This window comes from Lytechinus variegatus, chromosome 17 (genome assembly GCF_018143015.1).
Source record: "Lytechinus variegatus isolate NC3 chromosome 17, Lvar_3.0, whole genome shotgun sequence".
NCBI lineage: Eukaryota > Metazoa > Echinodermata > Echinoidea > Temnopleuroida > Toxopneustidae > Lytechinus > Lytechinus variegatus.
This window is the reverse complement of record NC_054756.1, coordinates 12,656,368-12,681,442: the sequence shown is the minus strand read 5'-3', so window position 1 is coordinate 12,681,442 and position 25,075 is coordinate 12,656,368. Positions and strand designations below refer to the sequence as shown.

Here is a 25,075-nt window from a genome sequence, read left to right as displayed (position 1 = left end):
TTGCAAATTCTTGATCATGTTATCAGAAATTTATGATCCATTGATATACATGCCAGCGAGACAGGATGTCTTCAAGATTGTTGATAACGTTATACCAAAAAGGTCAAGGCACAGCGAATATGTCTCCTTAAAAGGTTATTAGGAAATCAACCTTAAACAAAGGCGATCTCCGACAAAAACAAAATAATAATTCGAATGAAGACTCATACTAAATTTTTAAACTAATGACGAAGGTTCGCATATTGCTGAATTCAAAATGCGTAACCTCGATAGATTTTCTGCTTGAAGGTTCCAAAAACATCTGCCTGTTCCATAAGGTTGCTAGCACTTCCTCTCGCAATCATTACGACAGGTGTTCACATTGCCTGGTCCTTGAAGAAAAGATGACTCTGCAGTGCACTTCCAAACCCCTCTCGTAATATACTTCCATTGACAAAGGGAAGTTATGATCCAGAAACACTGCGGAACACCAGGAAACACGACAGTGGAAACGGATACGATGTTCATCGTCAAATCTAACGAGTCCCACTTCCTTTTTAAGGCTCAGCTGAAAGATTCAGTCGAATTTACATACCTCTAATCAATGAGGTGGGAGAAAAAGGGCGTCTGCACTCCACCCAGTGAACCTGAATTCCCGAACACAGATCTCTTCTCATACTCATGCATCAGAGATCTTGATCTTATACAACCATGCCTGTTCTGTCGTGTATAATACCTACATTGGGGAAACGTCGCCTTGTCAAAGTAAAACAAGTTTAAACTGATTTCCCTTTACAATAAACATGATAAGATGAGTACTTTTTGCCTAACGGAAAATCAATACACGGCCTTGAGAGACCTATATTAGACTCGGCCTGTGAGGCAATTTCCTATAATTGTGACAGCCCAGGTTATGCGTAGCAGCCCGAGTGTCTTCTCTTTTACTTCTGCAGTTTGAAAGGTACAATTTTAGTGAATGGGACGCCGTATACGTGGAGCGTTGGGCTCAAACGAGCATGATGTTAAATAATGAAGATGAGGAATGGGGATAGCTACATGATAAATGGTAATAAACTGTGTCTTGACTTAATTAAGTCGCTTCTTTTTAGGCAAGACATGCCTCTCATGTCATTCCCTATGAAATACAATGCCAAAATTTTGATGATATTGAGTGCACTCTTATAACTTACCAGTGGATAAAAAAAAAAACGAAATGCTCCTTGATAATGGAACTAGCAACCTCTCCCTCTCTCTCTTTCTCTGTGAACAATGATTATCGTAAAATATTGAGATTTGCTAAAATCACAATGGGAAACTATGGTCTATCTCATCCACTTCAAATAGTATAAATTCTATCCGAGAATGATTTTCTTTACACATTACGCGTAAAAAACAGTACTAAAATGCGTGGTGAAAAGATAGTTCTCGAGATGTATCCATACAATGACAAAACGTGACTTTTGCACTATTGCCGAGTTTTCCTTAAAAACGAAGAACTCTTAGCGACGACATTTTGTTCTTCTTGCATTCGACCTGCTACTCACGAACAGACGGAAATTCGTCACTGACACCCTTTGATCGATTGCACAGGAGTTCGGATCGATAGCGCAGATTAAGCGGGAAAGCACGAAATGCTCACATATCTCGGTGGTGTTACACATAACGGGGGAAGTGACAGGAACGAGGTCGAGAGCTCATATCGAAAGTTATGAATTTTAAAAGAAAATCGGACACGGGCAACCAAGCTTTTATGGATTTTATGTCATCGGTTTTTATCTTCACTTCTGTAGATCTAGACTCTAAAGCTTCACTTTTCTGGATTAAACTTTTAGCTTGTCGCAGTCTCCTATATGTAAGCAACGTGACCAATTTGCGCTTTAAAATGATATTATCTATAGTGTGTTTAATTAGCCTGCGACAGTTAACATGAATTGATATTAGGTGCTATACAGGATTTTTTTTAAATTAACAACCGTCTCTATTTTGCATGAAATGATTGTTGTGTGATACGTTCTTTATTTTTTTATACACTATACATTATCAGCAGTGTTGTAGTGCCTTGATGCTCGGCCTTGGCCTTAAGGCGCCTTAAGGCCTATTTTTTCAAAGCCTTGGCCTTGAGAGGGCCTTGGCCTTGGCCTTGAGGATTTTGAGCCTTGAAATTTCAAGGCATTTTCAAGGCATTTTCAAGGCTTTTTCAAGGCATTTTGTATTTTGTACTTTCATTTGTTTTATAAAAGTAATTATAAATGTTTCAATTGTTCTGTATATCTAATGACACTAAATACTACCAGTCAGCAGCAGCAGAAGCAGTAAGTGTACTTAGCAGTGCCATCAATTGCAATTATCATCACATAATTATGTAACAAAGAGAAGTGATGAAAATTAATATTTTTTATTGGTAATATGATGTAATCATGACTAATAAGGATAATGACAATATCAATAATAATGATAATAATTATGATTAGGATTATAGTCAGTGGCGTAACTACAGGGGGGGCACGTGCCCCCCCCCCAATCGGCTGACTAAAAAAAGGAGGAAAAGAGGGAGAAAGGAAGAGAAACGTAGTGGGAAAGAAGACATTAATGTTCATTATAATGTTATAATTATGTTATGTTACATTACATAAGAAACATTTTTTTCATATAAATGAAACATAATTGGCTCAGGGCATATATGTCTTCATTGTTCCTGGTTCTCCCATTGTCTTTTTACCGAGATATATAATCCTGTTATACTAAAACCTCCCGTTTTCAAGTCAATATACACCAAACTACCAAATATATTTCCTCGCACTTCAAGTTATTCTTTTACATGTACAATAGTATGCTTCTTTTTCATGAATACTTTAAGTGATTGTCCCATTTTAAGGTCTTAATATAAAACATTTCCTGTCCGTGCTTACATTCGCAGTAGTGGATTGGTGAAAGATGTCTGCTCTCCATCAATTCCTAGAATGAGTCCTTAAAATGTCCCTTTTTCTGTTTTCTGATCTAAATATCAAAAATTTTCAGCTCGCGCTTCGCGCTCGCATCATTTGGTTAGTGAACTACGTAAGGTCTTCTTGAATTCCTACAAACAAGCCTTAAAATGCCCCTCTTCAGGTCCGAATTTCCTAAATTTTCAGCTTGCGCTTCGCGCTCGCAAGATTTGATTAGTGAGATGGGTATGTTAATCATGATTACAAGTGCTTTATGTGCATGTTTAGATGTAATTCTAACAAAATCAGCAAGCGTTTATTGGCACTCCCATTAAATGACTATGGTGAGATGTGTATAATCTTAATAGATAAAAGATTCCTAAAATATAATCCTTAAAATCTTCCTGTTTGGGTCAATATTTACAAAAATTTCAGTTCGCGCTTCGCGCTCGCATTATTTAGCGAGACAGGTACGTATCATGATTACAAAAGATTGATTGTAATGTTCGGTAAACTTGAACACAAACTTCAATTTCGTCATTTCCAAATGGGCTATGGCATCAATGGCATGATGAGCCAAAAGTTTTTGAGGGACCAAGCATGGCATACAGAGCAAAATTTTAGGTTTCAAAATCAACAAATTTTTGGATTGTGCTTGCATAAATTATTGTTAAGTAAGGTTCGCATTCAATTTACACAAAAAAAATGCCTAGAATGTCTAGTTTTTAGGTCGGAATATTACAAATTTTTGAGCTCGCGCATTGCGCTCGCATTATTGATTAGTGAGTTATGTTATCCTATTTATGAGTCACCAAATGCAGTCCAAACAGCTTCCTTTTGTGGTCAATAAAAGTTTCAGCTCGTGTTTTGTGCTCGCGTTAATTTGTTTAGTAAGATGCACACCTTTTTCATGATTACAAAAACAGCTCGAAATATTTAAATTTAATTTCTTATTACATCTTATTACAACATCTCGCAAGGATGCCCTTTTAACAGTGATTAGCACCATAATTGACCCAAAATCGAGTTTTACAACTTCAAAATTGATTTTTTTTTCAAAACCACTTGCTCGCTATGCTTTCTATAGCGGGAAATTAAAGCCTAAATCAAAATATCTGTCTTATCAATTAGAAATCACTTAAAAAAGCTTTGCTGAACTGCACCAAAATTCTCATTTTGACTTTGTAAGTGCATTTTTGGCTTTGACCCCCCCCCCCAAAAAAAAATTCTGCCTCCCCTGTACCAGGTAGAGGAGAAAGACATAATTATGTTGAGAATGGGCATGCGAGGATCAGATCACCTTGGTAACAATAATTATTGCAATGTGAATCGCCTAGAACAATAATTAAATGTTTTTATGTCTAAATCTACATCATGAAATTATTTTCGTTTTAAATGTACAAGGGTCAAAAATTTTGCTCGCTCACACCTTTCATACATTTGGTCCTGTGTGTCATGTATGCCGCCTAAGCATTGTTGTCTAATTTTTTCCATATATTGTACAATTGAAATGCCTTGGCCTTGAGGTTTTCAGGCCTTGGCCTTGGCCTTGAGTTTCCATGCCTTGGCCTCAGCCTTGGTTATTGAAGCCTTGGCCTTGGGTATTAAAGCCTTGGCCTTGGCCTTGGCCTTGGAGGTTTGAGCCTTGACTACAACACTGATTATGGGCACTATGATGTCATATTGATCATGTCAATGTTGTTACATAAAGTATTATTCTTTTGTAAATTGATATGACATCATTTTACCCTGGTTGAGAATGAATACTAATAGTAATAAACACTTATTTAACCAGGGTAGCAACTATCAGCTGAAAGCTGTTCTCCCAGCGGGCCCTCCATAACATAATCTGTTATTATTACCCTGCTCTGTTTTCATACGTCGAGCGCCTGGCAAGAAGGAAGAAGGTCCCACTTTTAAAAGGCTTTGGTATGACTCGGCCGGGGATCGAACCCGCGACCTCCTGTCCATGAGGCGGGCGCTCTACCACTGAGCCACCACGTCCATGAAGTGGTAAAGCTTCCAACAGTTGGTTAGTGGGCATATGCATGATTGCAGTTCGCGTTATGTAACATATGATTTTATCATCATCCACGTTATAAAGTATAAAATCTCAAGTGCCCCCTTGGTCCAACGAATCAGACATCAGGTTATGACAATACGATATTGGAAACGACTTTGAAACCAATAATTCATGGAAACGGCAGAAACAGAAATGATAAGGCTTTATATGATTTTTTAAGACGATTATGCCCACTTGGCTTAAAAAAAACACCCAACATGAAATTATTTTCCCTGAAACGCCAGCAAAAGAGATGGTGCTATGAATTTGAAAATAATATTTGTTGCTTAATATGTTTCAGCCTACAATAAATTGAAAATGCAGAATGTATTCAAATCCCTGCTTGTTTGCTTTTTCCAAAGGAGGAAAAGTAATTTTTAAATCAATAGTAGTATATTTTACATATTTGTCGTTTCCCATTCCAGTAAACCGATTATTAAGATTGTATATATTTTTTTGAGGCTTTACCTAATACTGTCAAAGTATTATGACATGATATTAAGAAGGATAACAGGCAATGAATATCCAAGTGCTCATTTAAAACCTGGATTACTTTGCCTGACTGTGAGTTAACTTTAAAAATGTTTCCAAAAGAAAACAATATTAACAAGCAATCGCGACCTTTCGCAACCGGCAACGTTAGATCTGCGGTTCGTATGCAAATTCTTGTTATTACTACATGTACAAATATGTTATACAGCGACATGTCGAGATCAAGATATGCGAAATCATGCATGTCATTCGCAAGTTGTGAGATGAAAATCCCGTGCTTTTACGTACGTACGTCAGCTCATCACAAATAACGTATTTGCGTCATTATTAAAAATTTTCCCAAACATTGTACAGTCCTGCTACGGGGTTCTCTTTATTGAATAAACAATAATGATAGTAGTAAACAAATAAAACAGATATATTCTCATCAGCATCAATCAATAAGAATGAACCAATGATATAAAACAAATGATACCACTGTCATTTCTTAGGATCAAACAGTAAAAATGTACATAATAGAGTCGATGATAGGACATTGGCTCAGTAACATGTATATCCGGTGAGGATCGGTAACATTTCATTGAGGCAGTTATCGTAGCGTGTTATCCATAACATAAACATGGTTTCTTGTTGTGAAAGATCACGATTTTAGATCGATCATCACTTCGATTAAGGAACATCATCAAGACGTGTGATTGACAGCGTTACACATAAATTGCCCTACCGCTTGAAGAAAGGGAGAGAGGGAGAGAGAGAGAGAGAGAGAGAGGAAGGGTGGAGGGGTATGTATTATAAATCATCTAAAAAAAAAACTTCCGCTTTACTTTAATATTCATTTTGGACCAATTTGCATTCGAGCCCAAAGTATACCACATTGTAATATTTAATATGATAAAATTCCCTAGAAAGGACTTACCAAACTTTCCTGATACGTTTCTGGATCCAGAAGGGAAAATGATCTCATTTCTCACAAATCCTCAATATATCAAAATATATAACGGGATATTTCAGCAGTTAATCGACCGAAGCTCAATACTAGATTATTAAGGGGTTTTGTAATTCAGCGTAATATTTCGAGATTGAATAGCCTATTTCACAATCTTTTCCTAGCTGCAATGAACTCTAAAAATCCGCAAACTTTCTGTTATAAAAAGGTTATTTAAATGTCAGGTCCGAAAATCCGATATAAGCTTTGAATCGGTTATCTTTCGAGATGACAATCCGCACAAGATATATTGAGTACGCTATTAATATCAAAGTTAAAACTTCTTAAATGCCTTATCCAAAAGCCATGACCCTTTCCTATTCTTACCTTTTATTACTTTTTACAGGTCTCTTGGAAGCAACGAGGAATAATTCAAAGCTATTGTGGAGTCGGTGAGTAAAGATAAATTATTTTACTGTCATTTCTCCTCATACACCAAAAAATTATTTTGAGTAGTTGCGACATTACTATTAACAGCAAATATAAAACAAACCCCGAAAAGCAATACCAGTACTTCTTTTTCGAACATGATGAAAATATTTTTTGTGCCGTTATTTTTTCCTTGGTGCTCCTTCGTAATTATATGGACAATATTGATTAGGCCCTGACGATAAAACCATATTCCTTTTGATGAAGTCCGCTAAATGTCTATAAACAGTCCCTAATTTGTTTGCTATTGAATTAAACCAGTCTTGTGAAATTAGCAGTTGGCTCTCGTCATTAGATTACAGATGAGGTTAAAGATCCCACGAAAAAGGGTCCAAAATAAAGTTTATGATGAAAGATGTCTGAGAATGGCAAAATCTGAAAGAGGGGAAATTGGAAGCCATTATTACAATCAATGAAATGTATTATAAAGTACATCACCCTTTTATTAAAGGATCGTAGCGCGTGCTCTTTGCAGCCAACAAATTCATGTTAATTCAGATTGCTTCCTTAAAAAAACCCAAGTCCATATTAGTAATAAACACAATTAATTTAAGGCCAGTTAATCCATGCTGACAAATTTTTGCTTAAATGGAAATAGTAATATCAAGCAAGATACGATGATGGAAATGTTATTTGAAAATAAACAGATGTAAAAAAAAGAAGAAAGTTGTGCCATTTTCAGGTAGTGTTTAATTTGACAAAAAAGATTTGGATACCTCAGGCCATATGCAAATGAAGGCATTGGTGATGTCACGCACCCAGCATTTCTGTTGGATTGAGTTATTTGAAATATGGATATACACCTTTTGTGTTTAGCTCTGAAAAATCAGAGAATTGGCTGAATACACCGTAATTTTTTAAGAACTTTTTAGTTACCTTATATTTTCCCCATCATGAAGGACTTAAAATTCTACAAATATGAACATACGATACAAATGGCCACATTTCCGAGGCAATCCCTCGGATAGGACGTTAGTAGGTGACGCCAATAACGATAATAATAATAATAATAATGATAATAACAATAATAATAATGACAATAACAATAACAATAATCATAATTGTAATAATCTCTTTTCTGGAATTAATCGAACGTTGAGAATGATGTAAAAAAACTTTTTCTTGCTTTTGCATTCAAAGGCTTTTTCAGTGTCCTGTATGCTTGCTTGATTTCCCCTATTTATTAAAATTTCCTGGTAATTGGATTGGGATTTTACATTAATATAACGACAGTCGCAACAAAGACTGCATGCACTTTAAGAGCAAATCTATTTCCTTTATTGTATTCTAAAATGTTAAGATGTTGATGATGTAACACATGCATAGAAAAACAGTATGCACCAGTTTTGTAAATAGGAAACCGAGACCAGGACAGCATTTCATCAGGATTTGCAGTCGGACCTGATACATTTTCTTTATCAAATTGGTTGGGGAGCACAGGTTTTTAATGTCTACTACTGTGCTAACTATAACGGATAAGAGTCCGACAAGTTGTATTTTTTTCAAACACTACCGAGGATTTTCATGAAAAAATAAAAAGTGCGATATAAGTTTATTACACATTCACTAGAAACTATTCAACAAATGGAAGAAGTTGGTGATTTCAATTAAGCACATAGATACGGAATTCACTTGATCCTTTTTTGTTATTCGTTTCATTTTTAAAATTTTGTTTGAAAAATTCATATACTTTCTTTAAGATTCGAAATCGCCTTACTCTTAATGCATTGCTAAATCCTAATCAGACAACGTGTAAAGTCTGAAGTGCAAAGATTCATGGAATACAGATTAGGCTAATCTCGCCCCCTCAAGCAAGAGCTTATCTGTTCACGGTAACACCTGGGCCCCATCTTACAAAGAGTTGCGATTGATCCGATCAATCGCAACTATGGAAAGCCAGCAAAGTCAACATATAAAATGCATGTTTGTGTGTGATCTCCTTTTTTTACAAAGTACATTTTGCAAATTTCCTGTAGAAAAAAAATTATGACACTGATGGATTTCCATACAGTTACGATTGATTGGATCAATGGTAACTCTTTGTCAGACTGGGCCCTGATGTAGAGGTGCTATCGGAATACCTAATCATAAATTTCTTACTCATTTTCCTATTTTTCTTTCAAGCGATGAATTATTGAGTCTTACTATTTTAGAGATAACAATTGAGTCACTTTCTTTCAGTAACCGTAATTTTTCGTAAACAATCCTTTTTTTGAGAATATATTGCCGGTAAAGTTAAACATACCTGATGCCATGGTCGTACATGGATGTTTAAATCATCTTCTTCGGATATACATTTGAGCTTTGTAATGCAGTCTGCAGAGGAGGGGATATCAACATAGCAAAAGTGGTACTGTGGCCCGTTTCACAAAACCTGCTAAAATAATAAAATCGCAATGATGACCTTTTGAAGTCTTTCGATTTTATTGACAAATTGTTAACTTGTTACATAACTCATGCATTTGTTATTGTGGCAAGTCTTGAGGAAACGGGGACCTGGTGGTGTAAAATATGTAAGGCAATGTGAAAATGTGTGCCTGTACGCGCGCACGTGCGTGTGCGTGATTATAGGGTGTTCATCATTTCATCTACAATACGTTTCATCTACACAGGTTGCCCACCGAGCCTCTAGAATAGTAGATCTTTCATTCTCCTGTATTCATAATAGATGAACCTCCATCTGTGAGATTCGCCATTTTCACCTTCAATTTGGCAAACTGTTTCGAAACAGTCAGGTCCTGATGAATATTTAATCTTCCTCGTGATAGTTTTCCGCATTTTCTGGGCGACTTCCTCAACGTCATTTACATCACGACATGGCTGGTTATGCCTTAATGTTAGACGTCATCATCCGTATAAAAGGATTTTTAAAAAGGAGGGGAAAAATCACTGACCGATCTTGGTGATCTTCAACAAACCATCATTTTCTAAGAATGTGGTCTGCTCATTTTTATCAAAACAATACCTTTTTCCATGTTGTAGAAAAAAATTGGTTATTTTGATTTATGATGAAATTAAATAATGAAAGGTATCAGTAATAGAAAAAAGAACAAGAAGAAAATTGGGCCCGAATCAGTAGCTTCTTCTTCATGCTACATTCACACTGGGACAATTCTCGATATTTCAAAACCTTGTGTAAACGCCTACATAATCATCTACATAATACCCATACACAAGCATGACATGGTGTGAATATGATGCGAATTATTATAAATATTAATAATCAATAATGAAGAAGGCAGAAGGTCTCATTTATAAGTCTTTGATATGACTCGGCCGGGGATCGAAACCACACGATCTCCCGTCCATGAGGCGGGCGCTCTACCACTGAGCCATCATGCCCGCTGTAGATTATAATATATTAAAACTAAAAAAGAACTAAAAAAATAAATAATAAATATATGAGGAAAATAATCAGAGCAGTAGATTCAATTCATGGATTTTCAGTTCAGTTTCGCGTACTGGAGTAGGCCTATAATACTAAGGAGTCGCTCAAGAACTGTTGCAAAAGAAAATAAGAGGCGAGAAAGGCTGGGTGCTAAAACAGCTATATGTAAAATAATCGATGCTGGGAGCTACGGTTCCTGACGTTGGAAAATAGCAAAGTATCATTTAGATTCAGTGTGTCGATCCTAATGCTTCAGTTACACGAATGAAACCGACTCCAAACCGACCGATGTTATGCCATTGGTAATAATGTAATCACTTTGGCCGGTCTGGAGTCGGGTTCGTCAGTGTGACTGAAGCTTTTACCAGGTATGGTGTCCATGAGTGGTCGGAGAATTGAAGAAAATGTCAAAGATTTCATTTGGATACAGGGGATAACCGTAGATTAAATGGATTTCAAGAGAAATACATTGGGATACATAACCAGTTTTACATGTTATCTGATAAAGCATTGTTACATAAAACTATACCAGCCCATTTTGTGTTTTCTATTTCTTTCTTACTGTAATTCAAGAAATAAACATTCAATTCTGATTTAATTTCATAAAGCAACAATTATATTTCATTAGTTGCAGCGAAATCTGTTTTCACCCATTTTCATCAACCATGTCTGTGTTGAATGGGTTTAAAAAATACTTATTCATCACCCCTTTCTTTGTAGTAGGGGGATAGTACTCCGTATTTTTTACAAATACAAATATAACTTAAATATAATTTTCATTTTTCATTATCATAGTATCTCATATTTTCAAAAGAGTGAAATTTCACTTCCGTATGACTCAGTACTGTATTCAATCTCTCAATAAACCATGTTAGTAAGTTCAGATATTCATGAAAACACAATACGTTGATGAGATATCTTATCTTCTTTTTTCCCATGTACTGACAATAAATTTAAGGATAAAATCCCTTAATGGAAGTAAATATCGTCGAATCTCCCTTAAACTTATTTGCAACGTACAAGTGCCAATTTATTAAAGACATCAATTTCAAATGAAATGTTGAAATAAAATACTTGACATGGCCTTGGTACCTCGGAACGGATCATCAGTAAGCTCTAATTATTGCCACAGACTTCTGCATTTGCCCTTAAGAATTTTAATTATTTTCTTTACTCCTAAGAAGATATAATTTTAATCACCAATCATAGATAGATCCCTGAATATATAAAGATAGGCGTGTTTGTTCTGCAAACAAGAAACAGAATACCAAACATCTAATTCACGTAGATGCAAATTTGTTCAGGCATTTTAACAAAATTATAGCTAATAATACATTTATAAACAACTTGACCTTCTTATAAAACCGTTTCTTGGAGAAGGTTTAACTCCCTTTTTAATATCTTAGCATCTCTATCATCAATTCAGGATGATCCCCCTGGTTATTGTGCATCAGGATAGATATGAAAACCCTAATCTTTCCTTTCCCGGTGGGTGTTTCATAAAGCTGTTCGTAAACTAAGAGCGACTTTAAGAACGACTGGTGATCCTTTCTTGTGGTAAATTGCGATGGTTAAGCGCGTAAGAAAGGTTCACCAATCGTTCTTAAAGTCTTTCCTAACTTACGAACAGCTTTATGAAACGGCCCTCCGTCTCGGTCTATATACCTCATTTAATTTAGGAGAAAAATTTTGGTAGTTCAAAGACGGAATTCCAATATAAGGTTCTGTTAATAACTTCTGTTAAGCTGTTTACATGGTTAAGGAAAAGGGCTTGTTTAGTTTTAATTTCATTAGAAAATCACACTTTTTATTACTCCGCATGATATTGAGAAAAATGATAAAATAGGGCTCAAAGAAAGATAAAGAACTCTTTTATTTCAACTAAAGTGTTGCCCCCTCCATAATGCGTATTGTTCGCCGATTTTAAAAAATAAGCTAAAAGATTAAATTTTCATTCATTGTTATCGATAGAAAATAGTACGAACTGAATTTAATTCATAGATAAATGTTAGTCAGTGTTAGAGCATATGAATTTAAAGCATGTCTTTAGCTCCGTTAAAAGGGCAATAATGTGAACCATGCCATAGAATTAAGGAACATTACAACATTACAAAAGTGTAGTAGTCAGGGAATGTATTAGAATTTAAGTATGGCATTTTCTTCCGGCGGTTAGAATTTAGATTCAAATTAAGCGCCAAATGCCCTCTGTCGGTGATAACTTTTTAAAAGTTTTGTGTGAGGGTGTGTGTGTGTGCATCCTTCACACCATAGCCATTTTGGGGCACATGTATTCATATAATCTAATAATGAAATAGAATAGCGACATGCATTTTTTTTGGGGGGGGGGTAAAAAAACACATGACAGGACATGCTTGCAGGTTTAATGTTCATCAAAGAATAAAATGGAAGAATTCTTTAAAATGAAATGTGTGAGAAGAATCTTTTGGACCGATTTCCCTGCTCATGTTCTGTGAATATGATTTCACATTTACTCTCTTTGAAATAAATCATTAATGCATGACTATTTTAATAATTCTCCTTGTTTTATATCCTAAGAGGTCGCTCATATATGACTTGATTATCTTGTTATGTGATAGCGATAAGACGGTAGTTTCAATATCAGTGTGCATACATGGCCTAGGTGTATTATCTGTATGCTCCAATTGCTTCCTTTGTTTTTAGTTTTCCTCTCCATTTTTTTTCAATAACTGACGCGCGTCAAGCCTCAAATCCCCCTAACTTGACTTTTATTGAAGACCCTTCTCTCAAAAGCTAATCCAGCCAAGAGAGGATGCTTCAGCCAGCTTTCACCGCCGATCCCCCATGAGATTGAATGCATATAAGATTTACTTCGCCTGAAAATGCTAAACAAACGAACCGCAGCGAAGGCCGTGCGTCCCACGAATACAAATTGGTGTGCTGTTTTCCAAATGTTTACTTTCTTTCGGCGACTTTATTGCGGCAGATTGTACATGCTCGCTGCTGGGGTCAAGTGAGCGTGGTAAGTGAATGCTTATTTTTGGATTGCGGTAAAACGCAAGCGTTGGGGGAACATTTCGTTGTAATAATCAGCTACGTAGGACTAATAGTCGCGTCATCATGAAATTAAAGAAAATGAAAACGTCCAAGATGGAGAGCATGGGTCTATGGATAGAGCAAGCAGATTGGATGATATGAAGTGTAACTGTAACTTGTAACTTAACCACTATAGATTGACGGCCACTCACTAAGAATGCATAGGAGTGAATCCGCAACTCATTGGTATGAGTGGATTGACCTTTACTTGTAATCGAGTGATAACGCACTCCCGTTTGAATGACCATGGGGTTTTCTCTTCTTTCACTAACCTTTTCACTCGGTAGAAGAGTGGCTCAAGTAGATTAATTTGAAGAGCCGATAACCGAAGCATGTTACCCACGATCAAATGCTTATTTTCGGTATTTTCTGAATTCTTGTTGCCCCAATATCGACCACGTGGTAGTCGTTCTACGTTAAGTCATGCAGAATTCTGACGAAACGATATACAATGGGAATTATGAAAGATCAACCTTACTACCTAATTACATTTCTAGTATAAAGCATTACGTATAATTTGCCGCACGGGTCCATTTATACAAAGGATAAGGATTGATCGTACAATTGCTTTTAATAACATCAGGGCCCCATCTTGCAAAGGGTTAAGATTGATCCGATCAATCGTAACTCTTTGGAAATCCATCAGTGTCATAATTTTTTCTGCAGGTAATGTGCAAAAAAAGGAGAACACACCAAATTGTCAAGAAATCAATGAATTTATGGATGTACATTCATATCTAGAAGTATTTTGATCAAACATACATTGTATATGTTGATATGCTGGCTTTCCATAGTTGCGATTGATCAGATCAATCGCAACTCTTTGTAAATGGGCCCCAAGTCTATGTGATATCAATGGCAAAAACTAACTCGACCATCAATTGCTCGCTATGTCTTGATGCGGGACCCAGGTGTCACTCACGTCGATGTCACAGTGATTCTAGTCCATCGAGGTATTCAAATCAATCTTCCCGTAATGCGTTTTAGTTAACGGTCTAATCGGGACATTATTCTTGTTCGTAGACTGAGGCTGTCTGCTTTGAGAGGTAATGTGAAAAGCAAACCGATATTATGATGACAATGATAGCGCACTATAAGTTAGATGAAGTTCGTCCATTGGTATACTCACCTCCCGATATGAGGACAAGAAAAGAGAACAAGAATACATACAAGTTAGTGGAAAGTTTATGGGTATGTGTGTGTGTGTGTGTGTGAGAGAGAGAGAGAGAGAGAGAGAGAGGGAGAGAATGATAGAGGAATAGGAGCTAAACAGGAGATACAGAGAAGGAGACATGGTTGACTAAAGTTTAACCTAGGTACGGATACACGGTCGGTGACTGTTCTTGCAACGGTATGGTCGGGCCCTCATCGCAAAATCATATCATATCAATACTGAATACTTTTTTGTCTAACCTAAAGGAGAACAATTATGGTGAGGTAGTTTAACAGCTGAATGGGTGATTTTTAGTTTCAATTATGAAGTAGCTAACTGCCTTTAAAGTAAAACGATGATCATCCCTGGTAGTATGAAGCGGATAAAAACTTTCTTTAAAAAATTTTCCATATCATGAGGTAATCATCATTCTTTTACATACAAAACTTAAATGGAAAAAAAGGAACGTTATTTGATAAACATAATTAGTGAATTTTATGCGAGCAAAAGGTCACTGATAATGATGTCTAACACTTGACCTGAGTCTCACCTGTGGACTTTCAACCAATCATGTGCATGCATTCGGTAGCCTATAACAGTTTTTGAATGGAAAAAGACAAATGAAGCTATCAGCAGTAGATATGAACTAAGTATAATGATGAACAGTTTTTTAGTCACGCTTGATTCATGAAGGTCTTTAAAGGAATATTTTATTGAATAATAATCGTTTAAAGAGAGATAGAGATAGATGGAGATAGGCAGAGAGGAAGGGAGAAGTAAGGAGAAAATGACCGACACACAATCTAAAAAAAGAGGTACATGGCCAGAGAGAGGGATACCCCACGTTAAGGATGGGGGAATTTCGGTTGTAAAGATGAACGTCTTACGCATCGTATACGGATATTTGCGAAACTTCTCGTTAATGTTAACACCACAGAGACGAGGTTTTAACTTCGAATTATTTATTATTATGGAATTATCGTAGGAGTAATTCAATAAAAACGCTTGTACTTATAAATGATCTTTAACAATGATGGAACGGTTTTAAAAAAAAATGTTATAAAATTGAGTAAGGAAATTCCGACAGGCTTATAAGAGATTTCCTTAATTGGTGCGAACATCAAGCAAGCACTTTTCAACTTTTTTGTTCCCAAGACATTCCCGACAGACTACAGGACATCATGAATTCAGCCCACGTATTCCGTTGTGACTGAGTTATAAATATTTAGTCTCTTGCCACCAAAACGGAGACGGCACAGCAAGGGGGGAGGCAGAGTCGACGATTGATGGTAAAGAACGAGTGGAAGGACGAGAGGGTGACATGAAAGGGTAAATGCGAGGCATTTGTAGGAAACTGTAGTTTGGTTTGGCAATAACACTTGGAGAATGAGAACGTGATTGGATTTTTTATTATCTTGTGCATACATGTAGGAATTTATAATGTATATGTATGGAGCATTGTGGTCCAGTGGATTAGTCTTCGGATTTTGAAACAGAGGGTCGTGGGTTCGAATCCCAGCCATGGCGTAATTTCCTTCAGCTTGAAACTGATCCACGATGTGCTGCACTCAACCCAGGTGAGGTAAATGGGTACCGGTAGGAAGTAATTCCTTAAGAAGCTGTATGCGCTATGAGCGCCCAGCTTAGCCGGGTAATATAGGAGCGCCTTGAGCTCCTAACAAGGTGGATATGTCCGCAATATAAATATCCTATATCATTATTATTATTATTATGTATGCATAAACTGTAAAAACTGAATGAAAGGGAAAAGGAGAGAAAAGAAAAGATAAAGAAAGAAAGTGAGAGAGTGGAAGAGAGGTAGAAAGTGAGGGGGTGGTGATAAAGAGATGGTAGGAGAGCGGGATGACATGGAATGGATGCTGATGATCAGTATACAAGACATAAGAAGAACGATGGGCTTGAAAAGACCTAGAGTTCATAGGCCGATTGATGATTTAGTCGTCTTGTTAGCTATCCGATGCGGTGAGCTTAGAATCCTCATGAGTTGTTATTTGTCTCTTTTGCAGCAGCCAACGTGATCAAACACTGACGGTTTTAGCGTGTTTTCCACCTTGCCCCCAATACGTCGGTTACTCGGAAATTCCCGTCAGACAAGAGCCACACGTGGCTTTGCATAGTAAAATCATATCATCTCAAGAGTGAACATGAAATAAACATGAGGGTGTGAAAATGTGCAATTTAGGGGACAAGAGCAAACGAAAACCCGACAAAAATAGAGATTTACGACACAACAAGGCGCCATTTATCACGTATTACCGTATGTTCAGGGATCGTAAATTGAATCCGAGCCAATATTCTATCCTTCCATCTCAATCGAATGAAGTTTAGGAAACCTGAGGAGGAATGTTCAAAATGTTTGCTCACTTAGTGTGTTCATTTCTATGTCATGAAAACACATCTCCCGTCATTACTAACTGGTACGCTTGTATTCAAAACTGCTATGTTACCATGGTTACTACGGTAACAATAAACAGACGACAATATTTACAACAAAAGTTCATACGATATCCTACATCTATCCTGACGACCAGCGTTACAACCAGAGTTGCATTCTTGAGGGTTTAACGAGCACGGAAGAGATTGTTTCGATGTTCCCAATGACGTGATTAAGTCCTTATATTTAATTGTAAAAGTAATAAGTTTGGTATAATCTACAAAACCCCAAAATGCAATGTTCACTTTTATGATTATGTAATACATTCATAATTGAGAAGTAATACATGTATAGGAATTATGCAAATACATGTCGAGCACCCGTTAATGTTATTTGTAACCCCTGCGGAGGTTTGTGTGTGTGTGTGTGTGTGGGGGGGGGGTATCAAATATAATTGTGAACAAATAAAACGTCCAAATCCTTTTACCACCATTAAAATCTGAAATAAGTTATTTGAGCGCAATCGCTTTAAAAGTACTCGGATTGGGAATAATCTTTCTCATTTTTTATATGCTTTCAGGCAGTAAAGCCTTCAAAAATGACAAACCTTATGATGCTTATGTAAAGAAAATGAAGTGTATTGATTATGCCGAATATAGTTTGGTAGCTTCGATAACATGTCAACTAACAGGACTGAAATTATTGGTATCCATCTTGACAATCTTAAAAGTTTCGTCCTTTCGATATGAATAAAGTTTATTTGGACAGCTTTATTTAGGATTCCCAGCGTCGTGTTCCTCTCTCCTGATATTGATTCGTTGCTAATGGCTCAAAGTTCATATAATTTCAGATTATGAAGACAACTCTGAGAGTGAAAGGTTCAGATTTCGATAACTATGATATTTAAGAAATGATGTGACGTCTCAAGAGAGTGATCTTTCGCTGTAATGTGACAGACATTGTGAACAATGTTTTTATCATTTTTCATATGGTATAATCTTTTATGTCTTTTGTAAAATCGAATATCTTGAATTGCTGACACCACGTGCGTATTAAAAACAGTTGAAATGCCTGGTAACCATATTTTTTATATGAAACTTATGTGTGTCTAACAGTTATTTTACATCTTATCCCACGATAGGAATGGCTGGTTTCAAACTTTTGTCTCTGTAAAAATGTACTTCAGTAATAACATGAATACAGTCAATTATTGATTGTTTAAATACTGTTTTTGCCAACGTTCACTTTTATTTACATTATGACAAAGCGTTTGAACCTTTAATGTCTTAGTATTTTAACATCTCAAGAAGTGGTTACACGTTTGATTGAAAAAAATATACCTTTGTATTCGCGTTGAATATCTCGTTAATCACCAACAATATACAAGCACAAATCATTATTATTGAAAATAAAAAAAATAGTACTCTGTTTGTAGAAAATGGCACTCCGTGCTTCATGAATACGCTAACTATCAGTAAAACAATATCAAAAGTACCTGATTTCGAGCATTTAGAAGTTACCAAAAAGCATGAAAACAGCATTTCTCCCGAACCGTTCTCATGTTTCCATATACCGTGCTACTGAATCATGCCAACTAGCCCGCACAATTTGATTTGATCAAGACATCCTCTTTGCCGCTCAGGCATTCAGCAAATAGTGGAATTTAAATCGCTTTTTTCATTTACCTCCTTCACGAACCTACCTTTCATTGTTATATTGAAGTTCATCACTTCCCTGACAAAAAATGAAAACCATATTTTCTGTTTTATTACGATTATTACATTTCTTAGGCTTTCAGCAGATGTGCAAACAGGGCGCGAAACATTGCACGCATGGAACAATAGAAAGTCTTATCACATCAACTTGCGCAAATGAAAACTGATGCTTTCTCAATTTAAAAACGATTTAGGTGAGCGAGTAATGGGACTCTACTCAAGGTTGTGAGATTCCGCTTCAGCGCAGCATAACGATAGTTTGTGGATGATGAATGGGAACCAACGTAAATCCTCTCTCTGATAAAATATAAGACGAAAAGGTAAGACTTCGATTTGGCCTTTACAGCGGGGATTTACCGGATAGAGAGGATGTTGGAGTCAGATGGGAAGAAATAACGTTTTTACAGATGTTAAAGGTTTGTAGCAAAATGCTATCACGATTTCTGTGTATAATGGTTCCTCTGTCTTCGGTTTTATACCTTATTGTTCCATTCTCGAATGGAAGGTATGCCAAACGTAATGAATGCAACAATAAAGATGGTAAGAATGGACTGGGGGGCTATGTAGGATGTGACACAATCCTTCAAAAGATTGAACCTTACTCCCCCTTCATTACCTTCGTAATCACACTTGATAACTTCATATCTTCTCAAGATAGATGTCTGCACTACTTATTCTAGACTTCATCACCATTACATCTCGGGAGTGTTTTATGAAAGGACTTGATGGACACTTTAACCGAAAAGTCCTGTTTTATCTGACAGTTACCATAGTAACGGTGCTTCTCAGCCAATCAGAATCAAGGAAAGAGCCAGACAACAGATAATGCTGAGACGCTCCGAATGTTACCACGGCCCATGTTGCCACCTCTAATTCTATTATTACTAATACTATTATACTACTGTTACTGTGGAGCGTTGTGGCCCAGTGAATATTAGTCTCCATACTTGGAAACAGATAGTGGGTTGAATTCCCAGCCATGGCGTAATCTCCTTCAGCAAGGAATTCATCCACTGTGTGGTGCACTCGACCCATGTGATGTAAATGGGTACCGGCAGGAAGTAATTCCTCAAAAAGCTTTGTACGCCTTAATCGGTTACCAAGCTTAGCCGAGATAATAGTAATAGCAGGGCCTTTTTTTAAAGCGCCATGAGCACGGAAAGGTGTACCTGTACCCTATATGAGTAACCACCATTACCTCTACTATTACTACTACTACTACTACTGCTATACATCTTCTTCTTCTTAATCTTCTTCTTCTTCTTCTTCTACTACTACTACTACTACTACTACTATTTTTACTATACTACTACTGCTACTATTTTTGTTGATACAGACATGTACTTAATGCGCCCTCACCCTTTATTAAATAGAGTAAAGTCATTATTTCTCGCTGCATATCAGACGATCTCATTTTCGTTTCACCAGTCTTTCTTTCGCAATCTACTCTTCTACCGATTACAGCGTGATACAAAAGACGCCTCACTCGCTAGAGTAACTGAAAAATAACATGTTTACGTGATATCCGAAGTGAAACGTAATAGCTTAGACCGTTATCACCGTGTTGTATCCGTGTTCAACCCACGGCTTAACGCAATCACACCTCCAGGCTATTTGTGCTTTTAAGGTATGTCATGAATCGTGTTCGGCGGGGGTACAGGCAAGGAAGATGAAGTGTTTTCCTTTACAAACTCATAAAAACATCTCAGATCGATTGATGATTAATGTTAATCTTGGCAGTTTCTACATTGTTCAATTTTATGTATTTTAATGTTTTAATACGGTCGAAATAATCGTTCTTATTTTGCAATGTTTATTTTAGCTTTCTTCGCAGTTCAGCTTTTTTGCATTGATTTCACATGACATTTTGAATATCTTTTTTATTGTTGAATAGCAAATAGTTTCTGTAATTGTATTCTTTTGTATAGGGGCCCCATGGAAGATCAGCTGTTGTTGAATGGGCTACCACTTATTAAGTAAACAATAAACAATTAACAATTAATTGGGTTCTTTCTTTAAATCTTTGTAGTTGCATTGAAAGAATATACATGTATTAACAGTATGGAAACAGTGAAGGAACGAATTCTAATGTGAGTGTTTCTTAAGGATTGAAAAAAAACCCGATGCAATGTTGTAGAGCAAGTTGCTACTTGTGATAAAGTGAATATCAGGCGCCCCAAAGGCTACAGTAAATAAATTTGTACAAAAGGGAGACATTGCCATCACTAGTTGACCGATATTTACGATAGGCACATGAAATTAGGTTTCGCTCGCCCGCAAACCTCCGAAAACAAATAAACAATGTTTTCGGAAGTTGATATAAGATTAACTTTTAAGCGTGTTATGCAAACTGTTCCACTGTGCCGTAATGCATTCCCTATATCAATACAATTATTGATGATATATTTATTTTGCGTTTACCATGATTATCCTTTAGTTCACTCGTCACATTCTCATTGGCGTTTGGCATAGAAATACATACTTGCTCCCAAACTGCCAAAAACTGCAAGAATTGATACACACTGACTCCTTAGCCCTCTAGAGAATTATCCTGTCATTTTCTTAAGTAATAAAATACAGTTGTTTGCTCCAAAATCGGCTGACATCTGTAATAGAAATATTGACATTTTGAAATGGAGCTTTGCTTCCAGTCTGTTCTTGAGTTCAGTCGCTGTTTAATTCTCATCCAAAGCCATCCGTTAATGTCTTCGACCAACAGCAGATCCATGATTTCACGAAAGAGGGGTGTGGAACATGGGCAGATTTTGTAATAGAATAATGATATTATAGGTATATTTACCCAGGGAAGCCACTTCAGTTCTGAAAACTGTTCTCCCAGCGGGCCCTGCTATTATTATTACCCCGGTTGTAGCCGGGCTGCCTTGGCGCTCAAGCATTCAAGGAATTTCTTCCTACCGGGTACCAATTCACCTCACCTGGGTAGGGTGTAGCACTATGTGGATAAATTTCTTGCTGAAGGAAATTACGCCATGGCTGGGATTCAAACCCACTACCCTCTGTTTCAAAGTCAGAAGATGAATCCACTGGGCCATAACGCTCCACCCCCCCCCCCAACTAAAAGGAGGAGGATGCACTGGCAAGTGTCCCATGTACCCCCTGATCCCTTCCTACGGACGATGATCAGGTTGTCAGATTAAGGACTGATGGAGCATCATGGCATCGGGATGGGTGAATTATTATATGATGGACGGGTGAGACTAGATAGATCATCCTAAGAAGCTATGAAGGCTCTTGAGAAGATCCCTCTAAACCGTGCCAATCAGAATAGGATGGATTTCCCCGGGGATTTACATCTGAAATCCGAGAGAAGCAGGAGACCGCATAATCTAATAGGACCCGCTCAATATAGGCAATATCAACATGATTATGAAACTGAAAAGAACTTCTAACATAGTTCTGCTAGAAACTCCAAAATCAGGATTTCTTGGAGTACACTTTAATGTACATGGGAGGGGTGTGTTGGAGAGATGGTGAGAGAGAGTGTGTGTGTGTGTGAGAGAGAGAGAGGGAGAGAGAGAGAGTGAAAAAGGGGAGGGGGAGTAGCAGCTATGACAAGACACTGAATTTCATTAGCCCTGATCACGGACCCCTCTCCCAGGTCCGTGCATGGAGCTACTGACACAGAGTTCCATTGACCATGCTCTGATACATATTGTCATTTTCACCCACATCGGGAGGTAATGGATCATCAAACGCCATCTCTCTAAGAAATATTAAAACATCTTCCATAACAGGCCCATGATCCCTCATCAGAACTGTGCAGTGACATGCTTTTATGCCGTCCTTTTTACAATTACCACTCGGCGGCAAGCTACCATACATCATCGAATGTTAAACTCTTTCCATTTTTCCCAAATGAAGCTTGCTCACTGAAGGGTGCGCTCCAAGGACACGCTGACGGTGGCATTGGCAGACTTCTCAGCAGTCAAAATACTTGACAAAAATAAAAACAAAAATGTAATGCATCTTCGAATTTTACCTCTGTTAGCCATCATTATTTTGGCTCGCACACCAAACGTCATGAATGTTGCTTTCCCGACGGGCGCCAGCGACAGACGCTATTAGCCAGACACACCAACTAACATGACTAAAATCGGCTGAGACCGGACAGCACAAATACGTTACCACGAAGGTCCTCTAATTGTTGTGCATGGAGTTGGTACCGTTATGACTGGGGCAGCATTACATACTTGTAATGTCTATATTTCTCCCAAGACATGAAAGATTTCATCGATCACTGTGGTCACTCCAGTCACCTGGGGCGACCATTGACTTAGAATCTGCTTACCCTATGACGAGGATTCTATGAACTTCGCTTGCTCTTTCACTCTAAAGAATACAGTTCTAAATTAGCACTTCTAGCAGTTTCTTTAGTAACTGTAGTAAAGGACCTAAAAACAAAATGTGATGTGCTAAAGTGCAGTCACAATGTGAGCTCTAAAACGATGTTGATTTATCGCTTAATTTACTTTTAAGAGTGTCGCTTGTATAGTCTTGTTCATGTTGATCGTAGGAAAGAGTTTAATCTTTAATATTGAAGATGATACAGATTATTCATACTATATAAGAAAAAAATCTATTTTTTTCTCCCTAATAAGGTTGGTGTACTTTGAGGGTGTAGTTAGCTATTTTTTGTGCCCTAACGGTTGCGGAGTTGAACCCATTAAAAAGGTACAGATGTAGATGTAAGCTTTGAACATCTCTTCTGCGGAAAAGTGCAAAAAAAGAGACAGAAATGCATGCATATTTTCTTTCACAAATCACCTTTGAAAAAACACCGATGCATTATGGGACCAGTGTGTGAGGAGGGCACTCAAAACCTGAAGTGCCTTGTATGCAGGATTTAAGTACGTGTACTGTATGTCTGACATCAGGTGGAAGTCAATAAGGGGTTACTGAAGTTCACTTCAAATCTCGAATTTGGTTAATGAAAACAAACATATTTTTGCCCTTCATGATGTTATCAGGTGATCTTATGATAATAAATAAACATATAGCGATTGCAATCATTGCCTGTGAGTCAATGTTAGTATAACACTCTAATCCGTGTGAGAAATTGATTTGTTAATAATTCTCTCATAACAACTCCATACGCGGTCGCGCTTTGGTGTAAGCCTGGTAAACGGCGCCAGAGTTATCACTGTATGGATGGCAGTTTTCCTTCTCTTCTTTTCAAGATATAATCTCGCAATCATTATGCGTATGAATGATATCTTTAGTTACATTTCTCATGCAGCCAGATATGATTATATGTAATGCATTCTCGAAGAGAAACGCATTTCATTTGCCCTTAGGTTACGTCTCACTGTTTGATCTCTTGATGTGCATCAAAAGCCGCAATGTAGTGGGATTGAATTCTATATCAATCCTGATTTTTACCCTCATTCTTCGTCTTTTGCTTGTATATTATCATAACCATATACATGTTATAGCTTCGCTTTTGAAATTAGCCTCCAAGGTTCCAGCTATGTGTGGTACATGTACATTATATACATTTATTATACATTTATATGAATTTATATAAATACATGTACCTATCATATTAAACCGGTATTGATCTTAGGATTCAATCTCCCATACTCTATTGATATGGTACAATTTATTTTTGTAAACATGGTAAATGCAGTTTGGCGTGAATATTTGTTATTTTCTTATTTTATCAGTATTTATGATTTAGGGGCAAAAAGTATAAATACATTGTCAAGAAAAAGCGCACCATTATGGGGAACCCTTTCACAACAATCTTGATATTGGCTGATGAAAAAAATCCCGTAAGGAATCATTAGACTGCTACCTTTAAGTCTTGATCATGACAATGACTGGTAACTGTGAGAATGCATCTTTTTTATACTCTACAGTCTAGTATAAAAAATTCATAAACTGCACAAACATGCAAATTTATACATTATTTTTTTTCGAGACATGAATTCAGTCCATCTCAGGAAGGTCAAAAGTACTCAAACATGTCAAAGATGACATTTCGTAAACCCCAAAGCTAGCTATGTTTGTGGCAAGCATTTTTTTTACTTTCCTTGGTCATTGATCTGTCGAGAGAAAGAAATAGAGAGAAGGGGAGAAAAGAGAGCGAGAGAAATGGAGACAGATGAAAGATAATAAAGGGGAATAGAGGGAGATGATGAGTAAGTCTGTTCTCGTTGCGTGTGGGTGTGTGTGGGAGTGAGATGGAGAGAGGGGGGGGGGGAGAGGGAGAGAGAAAGGGGAAGGTTGGTGTGGAGGGGTTGGGGTGAAAGGGAGAAAAAAAGTTGATTAGGGAGAACGGGAATATGAAAATTAAATAACAAGTTTGGATTGATTTTCAACACAGCATTGCATTGGTAAACGAAATGTTTTTGGAATGAGCCCCCTTTTACACCAAAGATATTAGTACGACCGAAACGAAGTGGAGGTGCTGTCTTTTAAAAAAATGTGGTAAATGTTTTATTAACATTATCAATAT

At 37.0% G+C, this 25,075-nt stretch overlaps 1 protein-coding gene across 1 annotated transcript in view; it reads left to right on the top strand.

The window, feature by feature from the left end:
* The first annotated feature begins 6,795 nt into the window (after window positions 1-6,795).
* LOC121431312 (trissin receptor-like) overlaps window positions 6,796-25,075 on the top strand; it is a 49,010-nt gene continuing 30,730 nt past the window's right edge. Inside the window, exon 1 of the mRNA XM_041628824.1 lies at window positions 6,796-6,834. The gene's annotated coding sequence lies outside the window, so the exon portion shown is untranslated. The remainder of the gene's footprint in view (window positions 6,835-25,075) is intronic.